Below are 12,750 nucleotides of genomic sequence, written 5' to 3'. Positions count from 1 at the left end.
TGGTTTTTTATTTTTTGGCTTCTCCATCAGAGAGGCAGTGACAGAAGATTTATAGATAGCCCTTCAGGTAATTAGGGGTTAACTGTCTTTTAGGAAAGGGCAGAGGTGTGCAACAGTAATAGTGGTGAAATGGAGTCTGTACTATGCTGCGAGATGGTGTTCCTTATGTAAATTAATGGCAGGAAACGGCACCCATATCACAGGCCTTTTCCAGTCTCCCCCTTACTTATCTCAGTAATGGCCAATCACACATTCATGACACCCCAGAACTTTCACTGGAGGATGGTTGCTGTAGTAATCACAGGACCTCCAGACAGCGATCACAGGAGCTCAGACATGCGTCCCCCGCGGCGTTCCGCTGCTCCCTGCTGCACCAGCCGGAAGTACGGCCTACCGGAAGTCCCAGGCCTAGACGCTCTGTGCCGGAGCTCTGCTGTTCTGGCTTACAGACCTCCAGCACAGAGTCACTAGTCTACAGTCTACACTACAGCAATTTTTTTATCCTTGGCTACTGCACCTGGCCGTGTAGGACCCGAGGATGAAACGTAACTCTCCAAAAGTTTCTCCGGCGGCCGCGTGTCACTGAAAATGGCTACGTGTGTCAGTGCTGACACGCGTGTCATAGGTTCGCCATCACTGATCTAGGGCAAAAACTAATTAAGGTGCTCTTCTGTTTGTTTTAGCTATCCTGCTGATAGGGTTATGTTTTGCTTGATATATGTGACAAATTAATCATTTCCATCATAACTAAGAGTTAGTGTTTTAAATTTGTATGCACGAAAATATCTTATAAATAACAAACAATAAGTCCAGAGAAAGAGAGAGCTTCATCCCAGAGAGAGACACACACACACATCAGAAGCTGCTCCCACAGAGAGAGAGCTTCTGAACACAAGATAGCTCTGCTCACCCAGAGATATATTTCCAATCTGTACAAAACTTTTTTCTAGAAACCATGTGTCTGTGTCTGTGGTTTCTACATCTCTACACAATTTGTTGGCAGCCACTTTATCACAAGGTATCAAGCCTTAAAGAAAGTGTTATAACTGTGTCAAACCCTGTCATTTTAAAAGGGAATGTAGAAATCCAGGAGGGGGGTATGTCTGCTGCATCTCACTCCTCTTTCTATCAGGGGTCAAAAACAAAAATTTTCTGTTTTGGAAAGTAATTTAGTTTTTTCAAAGTCAATTTTGTGCCCTGTTTTTTTAATGTGCTAGACCAGGGAGGAAGTCTTTTCTTCTTTTTTAACTGCATTCTTATGTTCTGCAATGCGTGCGCTCACTCTTCGATTGGTTTGTCCAATGTATGTGGCTGCACATGTTTTGCAAGGGATTTCATAGATTCCTTGGTGTTCTAGTCGGATTTTATCTTTTGGGTTCCTTAGGATGTTTGCTATTTTTTGGTTAGTGACAAATGAAGTTTTGATCTTATGTTTGTGCAGGATTTTACTAATTTTGTCTGTGGTGCCCTTGATGTAAGGGAGGAGGATGGTACCATTATCCTGTTCTTGATCTTGATTTTTGGGGTGTGTCACTTTTTTGATTAGGTTTGTGATTGTTTTCCTTTCAAATCCATTAGAAATTAATACATCTTTGAGTTTGTTCAATTCAGTTTTTAAGTGCTCATGGTCAGCTAGGTGTTTCGTTCTGGTGATGAGAGTTTTGGCTACTGAGGTGATCTGTGTGGGGTGGTGGTGGGAGTGTGCATTTAAATAACGGTTGGTATGGGTTTTCTTTTGGTAGATGGTGTGTCCTAGGGTGCCATTGGGTTTTTTATAGATTAGTACATCCAGAAAGGGAAGTTGATCATTGGCTTCTGTTTCCATAGTAAATTTTATTTTGGGGTGTAGGCTATTGAGATGTGTGAGGAAATTGTCTAGTTTTTCTCTTCCATGTGGCCAAATTACAAAGGTATCATCAACATATCTCAGCCAAAGTTTAGGTTTGTGTTTAGATTGCTCTAATGCATTATTTTCAAAATATTCCATATAGAGGTTGGCGATGACAGGTGAGAGGGGTGATCCCATGGGAGCCCCCTCTATCTGTTTATATCTTTGTTCATTATAGATAAAGTATGTATTAGTCAGACAGTGGTTGGTTAGATCTAAGATATATTTGGGGGGCTTGTGTTTGTTTTGGACAGCTGTTAAGGCTTCTTTAATAGGTATTTGGGTGAAAAGGGATACGACATCAAAACTCACAAGTAGGTCACCAGGTTGTAGGTTTTGTTTTTTAATTATTTGTATAAAGTGGAATGAATTTTGTACATATGAGGTGATAGTTTCTGTATAGGGTTGAAGATATTTGGCTAAAAATTTGGCAAGATTTTGTAGAGGGGAGCCTATGGAGCTGACTATTGGCCTGAGAGGTATTCCTTCTTTGTGTATTTTTGGAAGGCCATAGAGTTTTGGACATATGGAAGATTTTTCTCTGGGGATGATTCTTTTTTGGATTTCTTCACTGATGGGAGAGGCTTTTATTTTGGATTTGGTGGTTTTTTCCAGGTAGGTGGTAGGATCTGTGTTTAGAAGTTTGTAGGCAGGGTTTTGTAGTAGGGTGGAAATTTTTTCTTTGAAGTCTGATGTGTTCATCACTACTGTGGAGTTTCCTTTACTGGCTGGGAGGATGATTATATCGTTGTCTTTCTTCAAATTGATAAGTGCATCTCGTTCCTCCTTTTGTATGTTGCTTCTAGGAGGTTTGCTAGAGCAGAGAATATTAGTGACTTCAAGTCTGATTTTGTTGGCTTCATCTGGGTTGATTTTATTTAGGGTAGTTTCAATTCCACATATGATGTTTTCAGTTGGAATGCGTTTGGGGGCTATTTTATATATATATATATATATATATATATATATATATATATATATATATATATATATATATATGACGGTCTTGGTATATTCGGGTTTATATATATGACGGTCTTGGTATATTCTGGTTTCTTCCCGTGTAGGATTTGGAAATTTCTGGCGACATTTCGACGAGGTCTCACTCATCATCTTCAGGTTGGTGTTTCTGTCCTTGTTCTAAGGCGAACACTGTGAGACCTGAGCTGCCTTCCTTCTATAAATACTGGTGGCTGGGTGTGGTTTGATGAGCCTGAGAACAAGGACAGAAACACCAGCCTGAAGATGACGAGTGAGACCTCGTCGAAACGTCGCCAGAAATTTCCAAATCCTACACGGGAAGAAACCCGAATATACCAAGACCGTCATATATATATATATATATATATATGTATGTATGTATGTATGTATGTATGTATGTATGTATATATACACACACACACATACACACACACACACGTAGTGTATATATACATGATGAAGGTTATAGAGGAGATACTCATAGTAAAATATATCTAAGAATGAATAGAAAAGAAGATATAGTAATAGAACATATCAATGAAAGAATAGAAGAAGAGATATAGGAATAGAATAAAGGTATAGGAAATATAGGAGAGCAATAGGACAGGGGACAGAAGGCACTCTAGTGCACTTGTACTCGCCCCTTACTGACCTCTTAGGAATCTGGATAGGTCAACCATGGATAATCCAAGGGTAAAGTGTTGGAAGTTTGGGGGTGACACTATGGAGTCCAGTAATGAATTCCACGCTTCGACAACTCGGTTACTGAAGTCATACTTTTTACAGTCAAGTTTGGAGCAGTTAATATTAACTTTAAATCTGTTGTGTGCTCTTGTGTTGCTGTGGTTGAAGCTGAAGTAGTCACTGGCAGGCAGGACGTTGCAGCATATGATCTTGTGGGCAATACTTAGATCTTGTTTCTTAGTTCTAAGCTTTCTAGGCCCAGGATTGAAAGTCTAGTCTTGTAGGGTATTCTATTTCGAGTTGAGGAGTGAAGGGCTCTTCTGGTGAAGTATCTTTGGACATTTTCAAGAGTGTTAATGTCTGAGATGCAATATGGGTTCCAAACAGATGAGCTGTATTCGAGGATGGGACTGGCAAAAGTTTTGTAAGCTCTGGTAAGTAGTGTGAGATTGCCAGAGCAGAAGCTACATAGGATTAGGTTTACAAGTCTTGAAGCCTTCTTGGTTATGTTGCTGCTCTGGGCTTTGGCACTTAAATCTTTTGTTATTAGTATACCGAGGTCTTTAACCGAGTGGGGATTATCTGTGATAATTTGATTATTTAGTTCGTATTTGGAGTTCAAATTCTTCTTCCCAATGTGTAGGACAGAGCATTTTCTAGTTGAGATTTGGAGTTGCCACGTGTTAGATCACTCAGAAACAGAGTTCAGGTCTTTTTGTAGTTGTGTTATTGGTGGTGTTGAATGAATGTAGCACTGAACTTATCCACTCTACTATATATAACACAGTCACCAGTCTGGGACTTGACCAACTAGTAAGTGACAATACTAGATTAGATAACTGTCTGTATCTCATCTTCTGCAACAGCAACAGTACAATATATGGTTTACAAATAAAAGAACCTTTTTCCAACAGTGAACACAGCATGATAAACTTCAGTCTCAACCTAAGCCACACTAAGATCCACCCAAATAACGCGACTCTGAAATTCAACTTCAAAAAAGCGAACTACGAACTCATTGATGCCCATCTTTCAATATTAAACTGGCAAACTTTATTCTCTAATTGCAACTCTATGGAAGACATCTACAACCCATTCTTGCTTGAGATGAAAATAATCATCATCAGACTTTACGTACCATTTGCATCTGCCTCAACCAAGGAAAATAACCTCTGTTATAAAAGCATATGCAAACAAATAAAAGCAGAATGTCTCAACTACCACAGCATACAAGAGGAAAACCTTCTGCGCACCAAATCCAATCGTTCCTACTACAACTTTGTCAACAACAAACTCAAGGACTCTAGACCTATCCCACCTCTCAAAGGACCCAACAACAAAGAATACCACGATGATTCATCCAAAGCTAAACTTCTCAATTCATTCTTTGGCTATGTCTTTGTCAACAGCAATGGCTCATCCCCCAAATTCATCACTCGCACCTCAAACTCTCTCAATTGCCTAATCCAAATAGACTTCACTGAAAACTGAGTTGAAAAAGCATTACGTGACCTTAAACCTTCCCTATCAGTTGGACCAGATGGTCTATGTGCATACTTCCTAAAAAAGCGCTCTTCTGCTATAGCTGGACCACCAAGCATAATTTTCGAAAAATCCTTCAGTACCAGCACACTTCCTGAGATATGGTCGAAAGAAATGGTCATCCCCATCTTCAAAAAAGGAGACCTCTCTCTTGTCGATAACTACAAACCAATATCACTATGCTGTGTCCCATGTAAAGTTATGGAATCAATTATAAACCAATCAATTACTCTCCACCTAGAAACTAATAATCTGCTCTCTAACAAACAATTTGGATTCAGAAAGAAACTATCCTGCAATCTACAGCTCCTCCACTGCAAAAATATATGGACAACTCATCTAGATCAAGGGAAATCTATAGATGCAATTTATATCGACTTCTGCAAAGCTTTTGATTCAGTGGTCCACGACAAACTGCTCCTAAAACTCAAATCCTATGGCATCTCAGGATCCCTCCACAGCTGGATTAAAGCATTCCTGCCAAACAGACAACAAGTGGTCAAAATAGGAAGCACCTTATCCACCCCATCCCAGTTAAAAGCAGTGTTTCCCAAGGTAGTGTACTGGGACCAATGGTCTTCATTCTCTACATCAATGACCTTCGCGATAACATCACAAGGAACTGTGTCCTCTTCGCCAACAATGTAAAATTCTTCAACACCACCAATAACACAACTACTCTCCAAAAAGACCTGAACTCTGTTTCTGAGTGATCTAACACATGGCTACTCCAAATCTCAACTAGCAAATGCTCTGTCCTACACATTGGGAAAAAGAATCTGAACTCCAAAAGCGAACTGAATAATCAAATTATCACAGATAACCCCCGGTAAAAGACCTCGGTTTGCTAATAACAAAATATTTAAGTGACAAAGTCCACTGCAACAACATAGCCAAGAAGGCTTCAAGAGTTGTAAACCTAATCCTACGTAGCTTCTGTTCTGGCAATCTCACACTACTTACCAGAGCTTACAAAACTTTCGCCAGACCTATCCTCGAATACAGCTCATCCGTTTGGAACCCATATCGCATCTCGGACATTAACACCCTTGAAAATGTCCAAAGATACTTCACCAGAAGAGCCCTTCACTCCTCCACTCGAAACAGAACGCCCTACAAGACTAGACTTTCAATCCTGGGCCTAGAAAGCCTAGAACTAAGACACCTTACACAAGATCTAAATATTGCCCACAACATCATATGCTGCAATGTCCTGCCTCTCGGCGACTACTTCAGCTTCAACCACAACAACACAAGAGCACACAACAGATTTAAAGTTAATATTAACCGCTCCAAACTTGACTGTAAAAAATATGACTTCAGTAACCGAGTTGTCGAAGCGTGGAACTCATTATTATTATTATTATTATTATTATTATTATTATTATTATTATTATTATTATTATTATTATTTATTAGATTTGTATGCCGCCCCTTTCCGTAGACTTGGGGTGGCTCAAAACACAATAAAAACAGTTTATAACAAATCTAATAATTTACAGTTTAAAATATTTAAAAAACCCATTATTAAACAGACATACACACAAGCATACCATACATAAATTGTATAGGCCTGGGGGAGATATCTCAGTTCCCCCATGCCTGACGACAAAGGGGGGTTTTAAGGAGTTTGCGAAAGGCGAGGAGGGTAGGGGCAGTTCTAATCTCTGGGGGGAGCTGGTTCCAGAGAGTCGGGGCCGCCACAGAGAAGGCTCTTCCCCTGGGGCCCGCCAACCGACATTGTTTAGTTGACGGGACCCGGAGAAGGCCCACTCTGTGGGACCTAATCGGTCACTGGGATTCGTGCGGCAGAAGGCGGTCTCGGAGATATTCTGGTCCGATGCCATGAAGGGCTTTAAAGGTCATAACCAACACTTTGAATTGTGCCCGGAAATTGATCGGCAACCAATGCAGACTGCGGAGTGTTGGTGTAACATGGGTATACCTAGGGAAGCCCATGACTGCTCTCGCAGCTGCATTCTGCACGATCTGAAGTTTCCGAACACTTTTCAAAGGTAGCCCCATGTAGAGAGCATTACAGTAGTCGAACCTCGAGGTGATGAGGGCATGAGTGACTGTGAGTAGTGAGTCCCGGTCCAAATAGGGCTGCAACTGGTGCACCAGGCGAACCTGGGCAAACGCCCCCCTCGCCACAGCTGAAAGATGGTTCTCTAATGTGAGCTGTGGATTGAGGAGGATGCCCAATTTGCGGACCCTCTCCGAGGGGGTCAATAATTCCCCCCCCAGGGTAATGAACGGACAGGTGGGATTGTCCTTGGGAGGCAAAACCCACAGCCACTCCGTCTTATCAGGGTTGAGTTTGAATCTGTTGGCACCCATCCAGTCCCCAACAGCCTCCAGACACCAGCACATCACTTCCACTGCTTCGTTGATTGGACATGGGGTGGAGATGTAAAGCTGGGTATAATCAGTGTACTGATGATACCTCACCCCATGCCCTTGGATAATCTCACCCAGCGGTTTCATGTAGATATTGAATAGCAGGGGGGAGAGGACTGACCCCTGAGGCACCCCACAAGGGAGAGACCTCAGGGTCGGCCACTGGCCCCCCACTAACACCGACTGCGACCGACCGGACAGGTAAGAGGAGAACCACTGAAGAACAGTGCCTCCCACTCCCAACCCCTCCAGCCGGCGCAGAAGAATACCATGGTTGATGGTATTGAAAGCCGCTGAGAGGTCAAGAAGCACCAGGACAGAGGATAAACCCCTGTCCCGGGCCCGCCAGAGATCATCCATCAATGCGACCAAAGCAGTTTCCATGCTGTAACCAGGCCTGAAACCCGACTGCTGGGGACCTAGATAATCAGCTTCTTCCAAGGAGGTGGAGTGCCACCACCTTCTCAACAACCTTCCCCTTAAAGGGAAAGTTATAGACTGGATGATCATTATTAAGTTCAGCTGGGTCCAGGGAAGGCTTCTTGAGGAGGGGGCGCACAAGCGCCTCTTTATAGGGTGTTGGAAAGGATCCCTTCCCCAAGGAAGCGTTGACAATCTCCTGGACCCAGCTCCGTGTCACCTCCCTGCTGGCTGAAACCAGCCAGGAGGGACACACATCCAGTAAACAGGTGGCGGAACTCACAGCTCCAATGGCCTTGTCCGCTTCATCAGGTGTCACCAGATCAAACTCTTCCCAGACAGGTGGACAAGTACGGGCCCCAGTCACCTCGACTGACTCGTTGTCAGTCGACTCTGTTTTCCAATTGGAGTCGAGGTCTGCCCGGATCCGAGCGATTTTATCAGCGAAAAATGTGTTAAAATCCTCGGCACTACTCTGTAAGGGCTCCCCAATTCCCCCCTGGTTAAGAAGGGAACGGGTCACCCTAAACAGAGTGGCCGGGCAGTATTCCGCTGATGCAATCTAGGCGGCATGATACGCACATCTTGCCGCCTTGAGCGCCACTTTGTAAGTCTTAATAAAAGCTCTTACAAGTGTTCGATCGGATTCAGACTTACTCTTCCTCCATTGCTTCTCTCGACGTCTCTTCTTGCGTTTCAACCCCCGGAGTTCCTCGTTGTACCATGGAGCTCTACGGGTTCTAGCACCACGGAGAGGTCACAAAGGTGCAATCCGATCAAGAGCCTCCGCTGCAGCCTTGTTCAGGCCTCCGCAAGAGACTCTGCTGAATTGTGGATGAGTGCATCTGGAATAACCCCAAGCGCTGTCTGAAAGCCCTCTGGGTCCATTAGGCATCTGGGGCGGAACATCTTAATCGGTTCCGCCTCCCTGTGGGGAAGGATTGGAGCCAGGAAGTCAAGCCGTAGTAGAAAATGGTCCGACCATGACAAAGGCAACGCTTCTAAGCCCCTTAGTCTCAGACCATTACTCAATTGCTCGGAGGGGAATACCATGTCGGGTGCGTGTCCTCCCTCATGAGTCGGACCCTGAACTACTTGAGTCAGGTCCATGGCTGTCATGATGGCCATGAACTCCTGTGCCAGTCCAGAGGCTTCGCTGAGTGATGGCAGATTGAAATCCCCCAAGACAATAAGTCCGGGGAACTCCACTGCCAACCCGGCTATCTCCTCAAGTAGCACAGGCAGGGCTTTTGACACGCAGATGGGAGGCAGGTATGTGAGAAACAAGCCCACCTGAACCCCTAAGTCCAACTTCATCAAGAGAGACTCGCAACCCGCAATCTCTGGAGCAATGAGTCTACGTAGGCAAAGGCTCCCCCTGGCTATAATAGCCACTCCTCCCCCCCTTCCCTGGGGTCGAGGTTGATGCCATATCTGAAACCCGGCTGGGCAGATTTCAGAGAGAGGAACTCCTCCCTCTGGGCCCAGCCAGGTTTCAGTAATACATGCCTCCTCATTACTACCGACCTGGCATTGAGCAGCAGCAACCTGAGCCCAGAGCCAGAATTACACTCATCACCAGTGCCCAAGATTGGGCTCATGGAGCCAGAACAAGGGTTCATTATTAAGCAACGATCCCTCGTTCCCCTGGAACGGCTAACTCCGTGGCCCCCGCCATATCTGCCTCTCCCCAGGAACACCAGAATATCCCGACCCTCTGTCACCCCAGAGATTGGTGCCCCCTTCCCTCCTGCCTCTCCAGCGTCAGGTGGGCCAAATCTATCATTCATACTATTTCCATTCATCTCATCCATACCATAGCACCATCCACCCCAACCATCCCACTCATACCAATCATTCATCCCATGCCCAATATTACATCCATCCCAGTCATCCATTAATTAAGAATCTGCCCAATAATATTAAAAATAGATTAAATTAGTAGTAATTAAAAGCACTAATAAAATATATCACAATATATAAATATGAAATAAAAATAAAAAAATTTATATTAAGTTAATATTGATATTGATAATATAAAATCAGATCTTAATCATTATTAATCATTAGTCAATCAATCAATCAATCCAGGTATGATGTTTTCTATAGGTCTTCCATAAGGTCTTAAAAGTCTTAAAGTCTGCTGTCTTCTACAGTCAATCCACTAGGGGGCACAGTTCTTCTATGATGGTACATAATAATTAGGAGGACGGAGGGGGGGGAGATGACAAACGATGACAAACATTGGCAATGTCCCCAGTCCAAATTGGCCATAATGTTCCCGAGCAACCGATTCCATCATTCTCACCCCCTGATTGTTCTAGTCGTTGTTATTCCAAGGAGGCAGGTTATTCCAGTATCTACCAACTCCGTCCATCTCCTCAATCCCTCAAATCCACTTTAACCTCCCCTCGGCAACAGCAGCTCTCACCCACTGGTGCCATGCGGGGGGGGCTGAGTTGTTGCCCCTGACTGTTCCTCGCTCGCCGTATCTCCGTCGGCATCTGTAGCTGTCTTCAGCCACTGGCAACAAGTCACTCCCCACTTGGTGTTGGTCTCCACTCCTCTCCGCTCCTCTCCAACACCTCCATCGCTTCCGTCACCCCCTGGCCTCCACCACCTCAGCACCGGTCTCTCTCACTCACCGGGGCTGAGCTGGGAGGCTCAGTTCGGCAGTAGCTCAACGTTCTCTCAACTCTTTTCCTCCCCTCCGGTGTTTATGCTTTTTGTCAGGCATCACCACCATCTTCCGCACCTCAGCTGATCGCTTCTCAATGCCGTGCTCTCTCTCGGCGCCCCTACAACAGGGCGGAAGCATTTTATTTCCAGCCCTCAAAATAGGAGGACACAGCAGCAGATGGACTTCGGGCCATTTCCAGCCTGGACTAATTCATTTTTTGATGATTTTTGCCGTAATTTCAGAGGAGCAGCGGACCCACCATCTCCTCACTTCATTTCTGTTTTTCTCCTGACTCCATAGTGTCATCCCCAAACCCCCAACACTTTACCCTTGGATTATCCATGGTTGACCTATCCAGATTCCTAAGAGGTCAGTAAGAGGTGAGTACAAGTGCACTAGAGTGCCTTCTGTCCTCTGTCCTATTGCTCTCCTATATCTCCTATACCTTTCTTCTATGCCTATACCTCTTCTTCTATTCTTTCATTGATATGTTCTATTCCTATAACTTCTCTTCTATTCTTTCTTAAATATATTTCACTATGAGTATTTCCTCTATAACCTTCATCATGTATTTTACTATGTGTATACCCACTAAAACCCTCATTGTGTATTGGACAAAATCAATAAATAAAATAAAATAAATAAAACTTATGACAAGCAGGAAAAGGAGAACCCCTGTGAAAGTATACCTAAGCAATTTGTTCAATGAAAGTTTTGTCTTCCTCTTTCCCCAGTATTTATTTATTTGTTTGTTTATTATTTTATTTGATTTTTTTAATACCGATCTTCTCCTAAGACTCAGGGTGGCTTACAACATGTTAGCAATAGCACTTTTTAACAGAGCCAGCATATTGCCCCCATAATCCAGAACCTCATTTTATCCATCTCAGAAGGATGGAAGGCTGTGTCAACCTTGAGCTGGTGGTGAGATTTGAATCGCTGACCTGCAGATCTAGAGTCAGTTTTAGTGGCCTGCAGTACTGCACTCTATACACTGTGCTACCCCGGCTCATCTCATTTGACATCTCAGAAGCCTCCTTGACAGGATTAGTATCACTGAGACTCTTTTAAAGAGTTATTAGACTAGGAATGTGGAAGGGAAGTTGGGGAGTGGATGGGGGGAAGCAGAGGTTATTCTTACAACTTTTCACAATCAAACCAGAACCAACTGCTGGTAATGTGAGAGTGCTACATCAGACGCCAAAGGGATAAGACTGTAGACAGCAGGGCCAACATGCTGATCCTTGCCAGCACCTATAGATAGGAGACTAATAATTGGCACATGTTAAAAAGAAAGACAGAAAAGGAGTTGTTAGATGTCTGTCTTTTCTAATAGTGTCTGGCAGGGGTCCCTGCAAGGAATTTAATCAGCCAAAGTTGTTTAAAATGGGCTTTGAACAACAAGTCCTGCACTGCTAGTAATGAACTTCCTATCATCTGCAACTCCTGTTTGCTGACGATATTCAATTTGTTAATTCTGCAGCTGGAGATAGGGGTCAGATAGGAAAGTGATGATTGTTTCTTGATGTTCCAACCCCTGCTCACATCTTTCTAATTAATCCTTTTAGAAGCAACCATGAACAGAGAGGTGTGGAGCTGAGGGAGGAGAATGTGAGGGCAAAAGAAGAAAGCAGACAGAATTGCTAATGTTGCTCTTTGCTTATCTGAATGTCTGAAATGCAGAAGGAAAGGGAAGTAGGGCAGTGTAACTTGGAGTGCTCAATGAAACAACAGATTTATTTAGGTTTTAAAACTGAATGAACACTATTACATTAAATGAGTTAGGAACAATGAAATGACATATAGCTCTAAGTCTGCCAACCATCCTAAACTAGAGCACAAGAACAAATCTGATCTCCAATATAGTGACTCAAATGCTAAGGGTCATTTTCTGAGAAAGTGAGGTTTATAATCAAGAATGAAAATGGGATTAGCACATTTCCTAATGGCATCTAATTTCTATCTCTTACTATTTTTATCACATTTTGATATGTTACTTTCAGGCATTGTTACATGTTTTTGTGATTAGCTATGAATGGCTTGATTGTGTTTGTTCATAATTTATGTTACCTTTGCATTTGTTTTTATTCATCATATTTTCCAATCTTGATTTATCTGAACAATGAGGTTTAAAATGAAACCTCAATTAAACATG

This window comes from Erythrolamprus reginae, chromosome Z (assembly GCF_031021105.1).
Source record: "Erythrolamprus reginae isolate rEryReg1 chromosome Z, rEryReg1.hap1, whole genome shotgun sequence".
NCBI lineage: Eukaryota > Metazoa > Chordata > Lepidosauria > Squamata > Dipsadidae > Erythrolamprus > Erythrolamprus reginae.
The sequence above is the reverse complement of the archived record's forward strand: the minus strand, read 5'-3'. Positions refer to the sequence as shown.